The 16,145-nt window shown below is 40.5% G+C and overlaps 1 protein-coding gene and 1 non-coding gene across 3 annotated transcripts in view; one reads left to right on the top strand and one right to left on the bottom strand.

Moving 5' to 3' along the window:
- Positions 1-16,145, bottom strand: part of LOC126282013 (zwei Ig domain protein zig-8-like) — a 1,268,067-nt gene that overhangs the window by 43,950 nt on the left and 1,207,972 nt on the right. The gene's annotated exons all lie outside the window — the stretch shown is intronic.
- Positions 15,982-16,056, top strand: Trnaa-cgc (transfer RNA alanine (anticodon CGC)). The gene has a single exon. It is a non-coding gene; the product is annotated as a tRNA-Ala (tRNA).

Here is a 16,145-nt window from a genome sequence, read left to right as displayed (position 1 = left end):
AGGAACCTGAGTGGTACACAATCTGGACAGGAGGCCTTGCCTTTATTAAGTGATTTAATCTGCTTTGATACGCCGAGCATATCTACTTCTTTATTTTTCATCTTGGCAGTTGTTGTTGATTGTAATTCAGGAATATTTACTTCGTCTTCTTTGGTAAAGGAGTTTCGGAAAAAACATGTTTAATAACTCTGCTTTAGTGTCACGGTCATCAGTTACTTCACCGTTGCTATCCCGCAGTGAATGTATTGATTGCGTCTTGCCACTGGTATGCTTTATATATGACCAGAATCTCTTTGGGTTTTCTGCCAGATTCCGAGACAGAGTTTACATAGGGAAATTATTAAAATCATTTCGCATTGAGGCATGCGCTATATTTCGAACTTCGACCAAAATTTGCCTATTTTGGGGATTTTCATTCTTTTAAATATGCCATGCTTTTTTCGTTTTGTGTATCATGGAGGATCAGTACCATCACTTTTTTAATTATGTGATATATATCTCTCAATTACCGTTGGTACCATCTCTTTGAAATCATTCCACATATATTCTACGATTACGTGATCAGATCGGTAGAAGTGGATGGAGACTGTCTCTTGAAAAGGTGTTAACATCATTTTTATTAGCTATTTTAAGTATATGAACTTTCCTTCTCTTTTTGGTGGTTGTAGGTATTACGGAATTCAGCCTAGCAGCAACTGCCTCATGGTTGATAGTCCCTGTATTCATCATGATACTCCGTATTAGTCCAGGATTATTTTTTGCTGAGAGATCAAGCATGCTTTCGAAACTATTTACGCTTCGAGTGGGCTCATGAATTAACTGGTGAAATTAATTTTCTGAGAAATCATTCAGTACAGTTTCGGATGACGTTTTATGCCTCGTGCTAGCATATTGATGATAGACTGTAGTCGCCACCGACTATAATTGAATGATTTGGGTACCTATCTGAAATGAGTCTAAAGTTTTCTTTGATCTGTTCAGCAACTATATCTTCTGAGTCGGGGGTTCGGTAAAACGATCCAATTAATAGTTTAGTCCGATCGTCAAGTATACCCTCTACCCATACTATTTGGCAGGAAGTATCTAATTCAGTTTCACTACAAGGTAAACTACTTCTGACAGCAATAAATACTCCACCATCAACTGTATTTATTCTATCGTTTCTGAACACTGTCAGAACATTTGAAAATAATTCAGCTGAACTTATTTTCGACTTTAGCCAGCTTTCCGCACCTTTAACTATTTGAGCTAAAGTACTTTCTATTAGGACTTGGAGCTATTCGCCCAAAACAGTCATGGTTGCAATATAGATTTTTGTTTTTCGTCTACGCGTTTCTCCTTATTTAGGCATCTTCAGGTTTATTCTTAATTCGATATTTCTTAAAACGATCCTTTAGACAGTGTAGCCATAGGGCATCGTCAATACATCGGACCAGCTTTCCCTTCCTTACACTAAAAAGTTTTCTAGATGGACCCGAGTGACTCCAAGAGCTGCATAACGCGCTCCCGTTCACAGGAGCGAGTAACACAATAAGTCCAGCTGGAAAAGTTTTACTGAGTTGAACGACGGCGATGTTGGCCTGATCTATTGACGACGCCTTACAGCTACTCTGTCTAAAGGACCGTTCTAAGAAATATCAAATTAAAATCAAACCTAAAGATGCCTAAATAAGGCGAAACACGTAGTTGTAAAATAAAAAAAAACTATAATTGCAACCAAGACTGTTTTTGACCAAGACTGTTAAGCACTGGTTTGCTGTATCCCACATATGGATTGGAAGAATTTCTAGGGCTTGGAGCTCTTTCGCTAAACAGCTACGACAATTTACAATAAGTCAATAAATCAATTTGTTTGTTTCAAATGAAAAATTCTAAATTATCTGTTGTCACATTAGTACTTTACAGCTTTCGATGCCCTCAAGGAAAATCCCTACTTAGCACGAACGTTATCTGTTCACTGCCCTATGTTTTCTACGCGAGTTCCTGTGTAGTTTTATCATGGGAGATGTCTTTCAGCACCTGTCCACCAGATATATTTTCTTTGGCGTAGAGAACCTCTGGTATTCAATACGAATAACTGTAATTGTGAAGAGAGTGTTTATTTTTAGTAACACGTGACATGACAGTTGTCGGACTGAGCTGCATAGCTACTAAACCAATAATGTGAGAAAGGCCCTTTATGAAGAATTTTGCATAGACTTGTATGGATGAACGACGAGCTTTGTGAAGTTGGGAGGAAATTAGCTTGTACTGTGAACCGTCGGGGTCGGACATTGTCAGATTTTCGCTACCAGTGGAGCTGAAAAGGAATCCTCGAGAGTGCCATCTGATTGCCCCGTATCACAAAGCCCTGATGAAGTGCCCTGGCTGCTTATTATTCTCGGAATGGATACAGTTCCCTCAATTCCGTTTTATATCGCGGTCTAAAAATATAAAGGATAAGCAAGTCTAATTTCACCAGCCTGACCGTAATGCGAAATAGTTCTGTCCTGCAATGTATGTCAGAAGTAGTAATCCTCACAGTTATAGATACAACGCAAAACTAAATTTAAAATAGCAGATGCTTTTTCAACTGGTAATAAGAATTGCAGAAAAGGAAGCGTCAAATTCATCACGATTTTTATAGCACGTGCAGTATACTGTTATACTTACAAATGTAGGAATAACTGAAAACCAACAGTGACGAAACAGGGAGTACATGTAGCATGCAGAATCGCAAACGCACTCCAATCAAATTCATAAATTCCAATGGAAAAACTACATAATTGCAAGCTAGAGTGTTAAGATTTGAAGTAAGTGCATCAGGAGATGTCAGCCAGAAATTTCAAAGCCAGGCACAATGAAAATACAAGAAGTGGGAAGTACGAAAATAGCCATTATACGTTTGCTAAACAGCGAAGGAAGCATGGAAATGAATCATCTGAAATGAAACAGGATATTAAAATTATTTGAACGAACAGTTATGACAAAGACTAAAAAAAATATAGGAAAACTTTCACTAAAATGTGGCATGCATTGAACAACAAGTTAATAAATGAGTAAATCAATGTAAGTAACAACTCACTGATATTGTTAACACCGAAACAATAAAACATCGAGATGGATAATGTAATTAGACTAAATGATAATTCACTCAATTTTCACAACACTTAAAAAAACTGTTATCTATGATTCCCTATTGTAAGATCAGACCTCGTCATACCACACTAACAGACTTCTACATAACAAACTCACTTTAGACGGGCAACACACATAAAAAGAACGACCGAAAACCCCAGTAACATTTGGCAACACAGTATGCAGTAACTGCACACAATCAACTAAGAATGAAACTGTTCCAGTGTAAAGTCTTCGTAGACCCACAGTCGGATATGCTGTTGCATGCAAGACAATGAAGCACAGCTTCAGGACGGCGTAGTATACTGACGAACAAGATCACAATATTGTAAGCAGAGCCAAACAGTAATTTAAACTTACGGAATCTGGGCTCCAAAAATTATTTTTAGCTAAAGGTAACAGAATAATGAGAAACTGTAATGTAATAAAACATCTGGATACATTAAATAATGCAAATAACAGTGCAAATATTTTAAACATGAAAAGGAAGGAGAAGGATAAATGTATTAATTTGAGATAAGGGTCCCTGTGCCGGAAACGAACGAGTTGAAAGTTATAAGTGAAGACCGTTGCTATATCTCCTGGAGTGGAATACGAGTATTAGTACTGTAGTTGTGAAGATGGTATGGTATGCAACTTTCAGATACGGTAGTATGGACTAAAACAAGAAAAAATGTCGAATAAACATGGTCTCTTTACGTGTATCTGAATAGGTATAAGTACGTATTTGACAGAGATGTGTCCCACACTAGTGAAAAATGAACTCGTGCTCACAGCTCCTCACGTATTCATTTTAGAGGCCATGTTTACTGGTCGTTCTTTCTTTTCTCAGTCCATACTACGACCTCTGAAAGTTGCATACCCTACATTCTAAGCAACAACAGTACCAGCATGTATATTCCACTTCAGAAGTACTGACATGATGATCGGTTGGAATTTTCGACTCTTTCGTTTCCGATCGATGGACCCTTACCTCGCATTGATACATTTAACGCCGGCCAGGGTAGCCATACGGTTCTAGACGCTAGTCTGGAACTGAGCGACCGGTAAGTTCGCAGGTTCGAATCCTGCCTCGGGCATGGATTGTGATTTCCTTAGGTTAGTTAGGTTTAATTAGTTCTAGGTTCTAAGAGACTGATGACCTCAGAAGTTAAGTCGCATAGTGCTCAGAGCCATTTGAACCACTTGATACATTTATCATCATAAAATCACCCTGTATGTACATACATTTACAGACACCGGCGCCTATAACTTGGTAGCTCTGTAGCGTCGCTGGATAACGTTTCCGGACACTGGTTCCTATGTACAACTTTATCTACTAAGTTTCCGCTACGACCTCTAGAAGCGTGTAACATGAACTGTGAAAAACGCTATGTATGCATGTATGGAACAGAGTGACGACTCATTGACGTTCGTGTCGGTGCGAAGGCACAAATGAACTCTACACGAATAATGATTTGAGAGTTGTGGGTTTAATGAAAGAGGAACGCAGCATTGAAGCGCGCGATAAGCTGGAAATCTGAGTCAGTCAGGGACCGTGTGCGGATGGCTGAAGGGGGTAAGGCAACCGCTCATGGTGAACGGTAAATCCAGTCTCAAGTACCAATTCGGCACAAAAAATTCCAAATGGCATCATTGCAATATCGCATAGCCTTATACGAATAGTCGTCACGATCCGCCATCCATCCTTCCCCTTCACTTTTCCTTCCCACTAAACATCTTCACATGTATATACCAGCCTCGTCATCAAGAGTGACGTCTGTTCTGTTACACATGTTCAACAGAACAGACACTACTCATATATGTACAAAAATATTAAAGTTGAAAGTGTATAGCAAGAACTCAGTATTCACAGTAACATTCAAAAGAACGTCTTCTTTGTCAGTTCCTCCTAACTTTATGTTCTACATCATGAACTGTCTTGTTAGAAGCAACAAATTTCATAGTTTCGTTTTTTTCACCGCAACACGGGACTTACAATAAATGGCTCTGAGGACTATGGGACTAAACATCTGTGGTCATCAGTCCCATAGAACTTGGATCTGCTTAAACCTAACTAACCTAAGGACATCACACACATCCATGCCGGAGGCAGGATTCGAACCTGCGACCGTAGCAGTCCCGCCGTTCCGGGCTGAGCGCCTAGAACCGCTAGACCACCGCGGCCGGCTACAATAAATGAAGTACGTATAATTCACACGGAAAATCTCAGAATTGATATGACGTTCCTCGAAACGTTATTTAAATCTTGTTATGATATTTACAGACTTTAACAAAAAACGGTGGAAAGTCATTTTGTATTGGGATGAGAAATGAAGCATGGTATGAATTTGCTACTATTGTGTGAGCGTTATCACCATCCAATGTCCACAGAAGATATAAACAACGCCCTTCCCCAATAAATACTATAGGGTACACAGAATACCTGAAGAACAAAATCTTTATTATGATTACTGGTTTACAGGTTGGGGCTCACTGAAAAATCCACATAAAAGTGTTAATCAGTAAAGAAGATTGCGAAAATAAACACAAACAAACATGAATGCAGAAAATGTTCCATACAGAATTCATCTACTTAAACCAAACTTCTTTGTCTTTTAAATCACATCAATGATTCGAAATATAAGAAAAGTGAATTACGTTGTGTTTCTTCGAATAAAGGTGATGAAATATACGAATGTATTTCGTTAGTGGGCCAGCTCTCATTGGTATGCATGACGTTCCGTTTAATACCATCAGTGTAGGGGTAGGGATCAAAATGGTTCAAATGGCTCTGAGCACTATAAGACTCAACATCTGAGGGCATCAGTCCCCTAGAACGTACAGCTACTTAAACCTAACTAACCTAATGACATCACACACATCCATGCCCGAGGCAGGATTCGAAGCTGTGACCGTAGCGGTCTCGCGGTTCCAGACTGAAGCGCCTAGAACCGCTTGGCCACACCGTCCGGCTAGGGGAAGGGATTTTTGCAAATAACAAGTGTTGTACTACATCTGAATACATATCGTACCCCCGATAATATTCTAAATAAAGATAATAAATATTTATTTAAATATTTCTCACACCTGAAGTAAAACAGAAATAAAAGTTATATCGTGTAAATTTGACACTGTGGTGTCATAAAAACCTACACTTCAGATTCTGTGTAGATCCAGGTACAAACGCCGTATCTAATTAATCCTTTACAAGCAGCAAAAAGGGATTCAGTATGATTGTAAATAAGTTAGATATTCACTAACAATGTGCAAATTTATCTGCTCACGTACAGAAAAAAATATCGGCCACGGGCAGAGCCAGTATTCTGTTTGGCGAGATTCATAACAGACAGCCTCGCACCTGCCATCGTTATGTAACAACGTATCAATAACAACTCTTCATCCCTTAATTACAGTGTAGCACGAACAGTGAATCTGAATATGATTCACGATTAAACAGCGGCGTGAGCATGTTCACCGCGGAGTCCACGGTCAATTACATAGAACGACCGTAAATGTTACTGGCAGTGTTTCAGAATTTTGTTAATAACATCACTGTCGGACAGTGGTAGGAACTGGCTCCGTTAAGTCACCCAGATAAATCTGAAAAGTCTTGACCGCTTGAGTAACGATAACACGTGAAACATTCCTTTTCTTTTAATTTTTCGAGTGTCATTAAAGCAAAGACAGGTGTTAGTAATCATTAGTTAAAACATCCGGGCTGACGTTTCGTTGCCAACTGCGGGCACCATCTTTTGATGTGAGCCAACGACTCGCTGCCAGGTTGTGTTCAAACGTGTGTGAATTCCTAAAGGACCAAACAGCTGAATTCATCTATCCCTAGACTTACACACTACTGAAATTAATTTATGCTAAGAACAGCCCATATCCATGCCCAGGGTAGGACTCGAACCTCCGGCTGGATGGGCCACACAATCCGTGACATGACGCCTCAAACCACGGGGCCATTTCGTGCGGCCAGGCCGTGGAGGTCCCGTTTATATAGAGCTCATAGAGGGCACCACCATACGTCACCTGGGGCCGACTGTAAATCTACCTGTGACTAACATCTTTATTCTCGATTGAAAGTAATCGATTGTCACATTGTTGATGCAAAGTCGGCAGCGATATCTTGTCTAACTGTAAGTCTTCCTCTTTTCTGTTAAAATTGCTATGGTGTTTCCGGATCTCTATAGCTTCCCTGTACATACGTGCAAAATAATGGGATTTCCTGGGTATCACGCTCGCCTCACTAAATTTTATTTCATGATCACCGTCTTTAAAAACATGTTCTGCTACAATTGTACAACTGATTTGTCGGTATGTCCTATTCGACAGTTCCTTTTGCGTTTGGTTAAGCGAGTAATGACACTTCTTTTCGTTGTTCCAATATAAACCTTTCCACAACTACACGGAATTTCATACACCCCAGGAGTTTGCTAAGTGGTGTTGTGCGTCTTTCGGCGATCTTAAACACTCACTAACCTTCTTGGTGAGTCTAAAGATTGTTTCAACTTGAAACTTGGCCATAACTTTCACAATACCGTCTGTAATATTGAGAATAAATGGAAGAAAAAAATGTTCCAGCTGTTGTTGCTGCATGATGTCAGACAATTTTCTTCTGGGATGAAGTGCTCAATCGATCTCGTTGTCAGCGTATCCATTTTTCTTACAAGCCATTCGAAAATGATTTAGTTCATCTTGAAAATAAACTAGCGCACAGATCTTATTAGCTCCTTCCACCAATCTTTTAATGACACCTCTCTTCTGCCTGGGATGGTGGTTCGAATCCTTGTAGAGGTATTGTTCTGTGTATGTATCTTTTCTATACATTTTATGCCCTTGACTCCCATGTGCCCATTTGATTAATGATACACCCAATACTTGGTTTGTGCATTTCTCTCTTCCTCATAGTAAATTTTGTCTTTGGATTAATACTGTTTAAGTGCATCAAGAAACCATACGTTTTCTTCACGGTGAGTGCATTGCATATTGGGACAACGAGAATGAGTGTCAATATCCGCTTAACGAAACTCGAAAGGAACTGTTGACTAATACATACCGACAGATCAGCTGTAGCGGAACATGTTTTTAAAGACGGTGATCATGAAATGATGTTACTTCACCTTCGTGGGTGTAAGCCTGAAATTTTTTCCACACGTGACCCTGGGTGGTGCTAAAAAGGCAAATCTTTCTAGATCTCCTGGTTGTTCGGGAAGTAGATAACCGAGAGCGAATGTCTCATAGTCACAACAAAAGCCCTTCTCAGGGCCAAACATCTAGGAAACTTGGAGCAAATATTAAAATATGCCAACTGAATACTGAGGGCATTAATAAAACTAAATGCCAAATTATTCGAACGTTTTTCACAACATTGACGTGATTGCCCTACAGGAAACCCCTTACGGATAACGAAGAATACCAGGAAGCCATATCATTAGCACAACATATCACCATCTCTATGGAGTAGCCATATACGTCAAAAATGCAACAGAGAACGCTCACCTGCTATCCACTTCCACAAATGACAATATCCATTCTGTGATAGTCAAAATAGGTGAGCTGGTCATAAGTAACATTTACAAAACACCGTGATCCGCATGGCCAGCAGATGTGCTCCAATCACACCGCCATCCCACGGTCTTTGTAGGGGACTTTAACAGCCACCACACGCTATGGCCATACAGAACAACTGATACAAATAGTGAAGCCTTAGCAAGCTGGACAGACGAAAACAACATCCACCTCATTTTCGATGCTAAATATGGCGGTTCCTTCCGGGAAACGAGAGTATGACCCAGACCTACGCTTTATCACAGATCATGAAAATCACCAGCTGGTCAACACAAGCCTAAATGTTCTGCCAGGTTTCCCTCACAGTCTACACCGTCCAGTCCAAGTAGAAATCGGCACAAGTATTCCATTGATAACCTCAACTCCTCGACCCAGATGGAACCTACAAAAAACGGATTGGAAAGCTTACTTGAAGACCTCGACAAATGCCTGGGATGGATCCCTCCATATGCTGATTGCTATAAAAGATTTGCGGGAGCAGTCACCAGTACAGCAAAAAAACACATACCTATAGGATACTGCAAGAATATATTCCAGGATGCTACGAGAACTGTGAAGATCTGTATAATGACTACCAAAGCAGCGGTGACAGAGAAATAGCAGATGAAATCATACACCGCCTTGATACTGCACGACAACAGAAGTGGATGAGCACAACTCAGGCTATAGAAGTTAAAGTGTCCAGCAGAAAAGCTTGGTCCCTGCTTCGAAAACTGTGAGGAGCTAGGCGTATCACTCGAGAAGAAAACTCCACAACACCTAACAAAATTACTTTGCACACTGTTAAAACATCTAAAGGTGTGAACCACCGACAGACAACAATACACATCGAACATGAACTTAGAAAGCTAAAAGCAACAGCCAGTGTTGACATTAAATATTCATGCGACATCACCCACGAAGACACCTCGGCAGGAATAAAGGACACAAAAACAGGTTAAGCCCCCGGCTCAGATGATATCCTCCCAGTGTTTCTTATCAAGTCTGGCCAACATACGAAAATACGGTGAGCAAAGTTCTTCACATCACTACTGCAGGCAGGAAACGTACCCCAAGAACTTAAATATGCGAAGATAATCGCCCTTTTAAAGCCAGGAAAACCAGGAAATTTTCTGCAGAACTTCCGGCCCATAGCACTGCTTAGTGCACAAACTTCTGGATCTAATATTGCTTACCAGGATCGGTCAGACAATACTCAAGGCCATCCCAGTAGATCAAGCTGGCTTTCATCCCAACAGAAGCTGTGCTTACAACACATATTGAAGCGGGATTCCAAAAGAAACTAAAAACATCTGTGGCGATCATTGACTTGTCAGCAGCCGATGATAATGTCTGGAGGCAAGGACACACTATGAACTGATGAAAATAGTTCCCTCTCAAAATGTGACAAAACTTATTGCCAACATGATTGGTAACAGAGAATTCCAGGTCATCGTTGGAAACAAAGTCAGTATCCAGAAATTCCTTTAAAATGGCTTACCTCCAGGCTCCGTATTATACCCACTGCTTTTCAGTCTATACATTGATGACGTGCCAGAAACATCTTGTACAAAATTTGGCGATGCTCATGACTAGGCCATTGCAACAACACGCACCGATTTTGATACAATAGAAGAAACCCTGACATCCGATCTGTCTGCCCTGACAGCATACTTCCATAAACTGGGGCTTTGGCTAATGCCACAAAGATAGGCATTACTTGCTATCATCTAAATAACAGAGAATCCGACAGAGTTCTGAAAATATACTCTGACGACACACGCCTCAACCATAACAATTCGCCAAGGTACCTAAGGGTTACGTTAGATAGAACCTTGTCATTTAAATCACACCTTACAAGAACAGCTGCCAAGGTGAGAACAAGAAACAACCTCATTCATAAACTCTATAGAACCACCTGGGGATGAACGGCCACAACCCTGATGACATCTGGGCTGAGCCTGGTGTACTCTGCGGCATAGTACCGTACACTAGCATGCCTAAACAGTAGCCATGCGAACAAAATTCATGTTGAACGTAACAACACCATGCTAATTATTTCAAGAACCGTTAGGTCTATACGTAAAATATGTCTATATGTCCTGAGTCATATACCATCCCCAAAAACATGACGAGTAGCAGCCTTTGTCACGGAATACAATAAGATCGAAGAAAACTCTGAACAACCGGTACAAATCGATATACCTGATCTGAGTATGAAGAGGTTTGGTTAAATACATCCTCCTCTTGCTCTCGACAGCCTCACCGGGGCTGACGTCAACTCTCGGAGAAGAGAATGGCTCAAAAATGCCCCAACAACATGCCACCTAATATCTTGTATTACTGAGGTAGTTCCCGAGTTTGATTAGCCCCACAAGATATGGTCAACTCTGAACTAACTAAGAACTGGGCATGAAATATGTGCAGAAACACTGGGGACTAGGTGTCTACGCCAGCATGTGACTGCGGCGCCCCTAAGCAAACCATCCAACACATCAGAGAAGAATGCAGTGCAGGGAAGAATTCCTCATGGCATCCCAAAAATCCATTGAATATATACAAGGACCAGATGTTTGTCTCTGAATATATGTAATGCTATGTAATGTAGAATAACTTGATCCATTACTGAAATGTACTTAAATTCCATATGCTAAATAATAGATTAAATAAAATTTATTGAGACGAACGTGCATCACATTATAATGCAAATATGTATAGGGAAGCTATAAAGATCCAGAAACTGCACAATAATTTTAATAGAAAACAGGAAGGCTTAAGGTTATGCAAGATATGGCGGTTGACTTTGCACCAACGATGTGACAATCGATTACCTTCAGTGGAGAATAATGACGTTAGATCAGAGATAGACTTACAGTCGGCCTCACGTGACGAATGATGGTGCCCTCTATGCGCTCTATATAAAAGGGACCTACACGGTCCGGCGGCTAGTCGTTGACTCACCTCGAAACATGCTGCCCTCAGCAGGCAACGAAATGTCAGGAAGAAGAAGTTTTACAGATCGACCACGGCCTCTGAGCCCGGAAGTTTTAACTAACGCAGTTGCCGTCCGTAAGAGCCTATACGTTATGATTAGGTGTTTGTAAACCTATAACAGTGCACAGACTGGACAAGTTCCATCCGTCGAAAACTAATCTCACTTGTCTAAAGTAACCTTTGAGAGCAAGTTCCATATGGATCGAATATGACTGAAACAGAAAGCCGTGCATGTTTCTGTTGTTTTAAACTGTCTAACGAGCCATCTACATAAATTATCTTTATCTAATATAATCGAGTGGCAAATGTTCATCATAGGGGTCATAGTCATCCTGAATGTTCGAAGTACGTGGGAGGAACTCATTGGCCAGAGCCTGCTAAGAGCTACAGCAGCGGCTTATGGGTTCGATGCTTGCTGCCTGTGCTGTGGGATTACAATTTGATTGGTGCTGGAAGTGATGCCTAACCACGATATAGCTTGCTGTGATATCTGGGCTGCAGCAGATGATCCTAGGAGCCCAGACGAACTAGTACAATGAAACGGGCTGCTGGCAGCTCGGATGCGATTGCGAGCAGAACGTCGTCTGATGTAGTAACACTGTAGCTGCCACTACGATTACGCACAATTTCACGTTATATATTGCGCATATTGTCGCAAAGTTATCTCCGTTGAAAATACAGGCGACAACTAAATAGTTTCGCTCAGCTGCTAGTGTGTAAAGTTCATGTCCTCTTACTATACAAATTATTTATATTTCATTCACTGCAAGAAGACTTCTAATCTCTACTGTATTAATGATAACTATCAGTACTCATTATTGCGTAGTTTCAGTTTCACTATTTATAGCACGTGACATGACTCCTTGTCTGCGACGGTATCAGATGCTTGCAGGCATTATTAACGCCTGATAGCATTGCACTCCCTTATCAGATGAGTGTCTTGCGTGAATGTACTCGCGATATTGCGCAGATACGACTGTACCCTTAAGAAAGAGTTTAAAGAAGTAATTTTTCTTCAGCAAACCCATCTTCTATCCAACTGCATCGGCTTTATCGCTGGTGCCTTAATCCGCGTTTCACAGATCTTTGTTGTGGGAATTATTTCATTTATCACAAGAGACAATATTTATCAAAATAAGTTAACAAGTTTTGACATGGACTGCTGTGATACAAACTTCACTAAGAAGCTAAAATTACTGTTGTCCAGTAACTGTTGACTGTTGAAAAAATTCAGCACAGAATTGGTTCAGATATTCATAATACGGCTGTATACATAAAGCGTCTGACTACTCTACATCTCGATTATACTATTTAATTGACTCTCAAATTCATTAGCATAGACAGCAACCATGTTTCATTAACTGACGGTGGACATTAATTAAACTGAACAAAGACGCAGGCATTTAGGTTTAAACCACGATGATTACTTGAGTATGAAGGACGTGTTAGTAATCACGCCCCATTATGTGTCGAACAAAGCTACACGATTATACTGTTCTTACCCAAGCTAAGAACTTAAGACCCTAAAGACCCAGTGTAGAATAGGGAGGTTCATCTTAAGCGAGTAATGCACAAAAATGTAAGTAGTTTTATTAATGAGCTACAATCTGTCAGCGCAAATTTTTAAATGTAAGGTGTATATTCTAACTGCAGAAAGAAAATGATTAGTTTTTAAAGTTATGTATGTAGCTCTTCAAAGTTACTTATAGCTTAATGTTGAATTCTTTTTCTAATCGGATGGTATGACACCCCGTTATAGTGCGAATACAGTAAATGGAATCTAATCTTTGGGTACAAAAGAAGTGCTGTTGTGTAACACTTGGCAATGAAGTAGTTGTTCAGAGTTTTGCACACGCATTGTTAGTAGTTATATTTAAATGATAGTAAAATAAATCATCCAAATTCGTCAGAAAGTTCGTTTAACCAGCTATCAGATACACAACATTGAGTCAAATTACATTCAAAAGCTTGCTGCATTGCCATAAATGCAATTAAAATTCTTCTCCAGCCGTCTTCTTTCCGCTGTTAAAACTCTATTTTAGTTTTATTCTTTCTGTAAGCATAGAAAATAATCAGAAACTGTTAATGAAATAGTACCGTTAGCCCTATACCCAAATGTTTCATGTGTTGTATGATTTGAGTTTTATGGTATCTATGGGGCAATTAGTCTGAGAATCCACGCTTGTAATCTCGTGATCAGAAAAATTAATTCAAGATTAGACAGAGAATTTGGACGCGCATTGTGCGAACATTAGTCTGGTTTCAGGAAGAGCAAGGATACCAAAACAACAGTTCCGACATTGCGCTTAGTACTGAGACACATAGCAAAGGAAAACTGACGATTCCTTCTTGGCTTTTGCATACAGAGAGAAAGTCTTCCAAGTCATAAGGTGGAATAAGACAATTCTTAGGAGATCGGGGAGAAAATGCAGAGCCTGATGAGTGATTTACATCTACAAAACCGAAGGGTAATTATGAATGGGAAAAAAAACAAGTATGTGTTATGATATGGCTGGATATCCATGTTTTTTGCAATTGGTCATCCAGCCACATATTCCTGACAATCTGTTCCAGTTTTTCTCTTGTGTTACTTGTGTTTTAGTTGAGAGTCCTAAAACATACGACCATTTTAACATGTCTTCCAGGATTTGAACTTCTTTCTGGGTAATCATGGGTCATACTGGGAGAGAGAGAGAGAGAGAGAGAGAGAGAGAGAGAGAGGGAGAGGGAGAGGGAGAGTGCAATTTTGTCTCATGATGTTTTCTTCTACTCTAATCACTTTTGTTTCAACTAATTTTCGTATCCCCTAATAACCTCGTCGTTGAGCGCCACACAAAACACACACACACACACACACATAAAATTGTTAATATTGCTTATTTATTGCCCTTCGGTTATACCCATACAGTCAGTCAAAGCATACAATGTCTTTAAAAAAAAATGAAGTTGCAATTCCTTGGTGATTAATGTACATAACCAAAAATATAGCGTGATGGACAGTTCAAAGGCAATAATACAGCCAGAAATCCCTCGGCCCGTTAAGCTAAGAATCAGATTTCAAACAGGCACACACACACACACACACACACACACACACACACACACACACACACACACACACACACGATGCACAACCAAAGTCAACAGTCACAATTATTTAATTCCAACTTCCTTAACAAATTCCACTAGAACTTTGTAAATGCCTAAATTCATCATATACATGAGGATAAACATATGAGAAGAAAGTGCTTGATGCATACGGAGCAGTTCCGTAATCAGCTGGAGTGGCGGCAGCCGTGGTGGAATCTCTACCTCGCAACAATCCTCTGTCTGAGTCAGTTGTGTTGGATTTCATAGCCCACTTTTTAGCATCACTTGGGGCCTTCTGTAGAAATGGATGGATTTATTTGGACCTAATGCCCTTATGCAGAAATTTTGTCTCCCACTCCTTGTTCCATTTGGTTTTGGCAATATCTCTAACCACCAGTGAAATCATCAGCTAGGATTCCGTTTATCGCTGCGTCCTGAGACAAATGGTCAGCTTTCTCAATCTCCAGGATCTCAGCTTGATCCTTCATCCATACAACACATGCCTCCATACAGATGTTGCATACTTCTGATACAGAAAGAGCTATATTTTGTCGTAAAAGAAAGACTCCCTTTGTTCAATATCAATGGATGTTAGTTTATGTACTTTGTAAAGAGTGGCGGTAAGTGTTACGATTTGGATAGTTGCTGTGGTCACGCCGCATCTTCATAGCATGGTTGCGGGATGCGAAATCACTCTTTTTATTTTTAGTTCTTGTTGGACTCATCTACACTTATGCTCATAATTTAAGGATAACAGCAGAATGTTGTGCCACACATCGTGACACTACACAAAACTGGCGCAAATAGCATAGTCACAGAGGGAACACACACGACGCAGATCTCTAAGTCCATGGTATTGGTGACAAGTTGAGAAAACCGTCCCGAAACACATGTGATACGAAACTTCCTGGCAGATTAAAACTGTGTGCCCAACCGAGACTCGAACTAGGGACCATTGCCTTTCGCGGGCAAGTGCTCTACCATCTGAACTACCGAAGCACGACTCACGACCGGTACTCACAGCTTTACTTCTGCCAGTATCCGTCTCTTACCTTCCAAACTTTACAGAAGCTCCTCTGCGAAACATGCAGAACTAGCACTCCTGAAAGAAAGGATACTGTGGAGACATGGCTTAGCCACAGCCTGGGGGATGTTTCCAGAATGTTTCGCAGAAGAGCTTCTGTAAAGTTTGGAAGGTAGGAGACGGATACTGGCAGAAGTAAAGCTGTGAGTACCGGTCGTGAGTCGTGCTTCGGTAGCTCAGTTGGTAGAGCACTTGCCCGCGCAAGGCAAAGGTCCCGAGTTCGAGTCTCGGTCGGGCACACAGTTTTAATCTGCCAGGAAGTTTCATATCAGCGCACACTCCGCTGCAGAGTGAAAATCTCGTTCTGGAAACATCCCCCAGGCTGTGG

Source organism: Schistocerca gregaria, chromosome 7 (genome assembly GCF_023897955.1).
Source record: "Schistocerca gregaria isolate iqSchGreg1 chromosome 7, iqSchGreg1.2, whole genome shotgun sequence".
Taxonomy (NCBI): Eukaryota; Metazoa; Arthropoda; class Insecta; order Orthoptera; family Acrididae; genus Schistocerca; species Schistocerca gregaria.
This window is presented reverse-complemented; position numbering and strand designations above follow the sequence as displayed.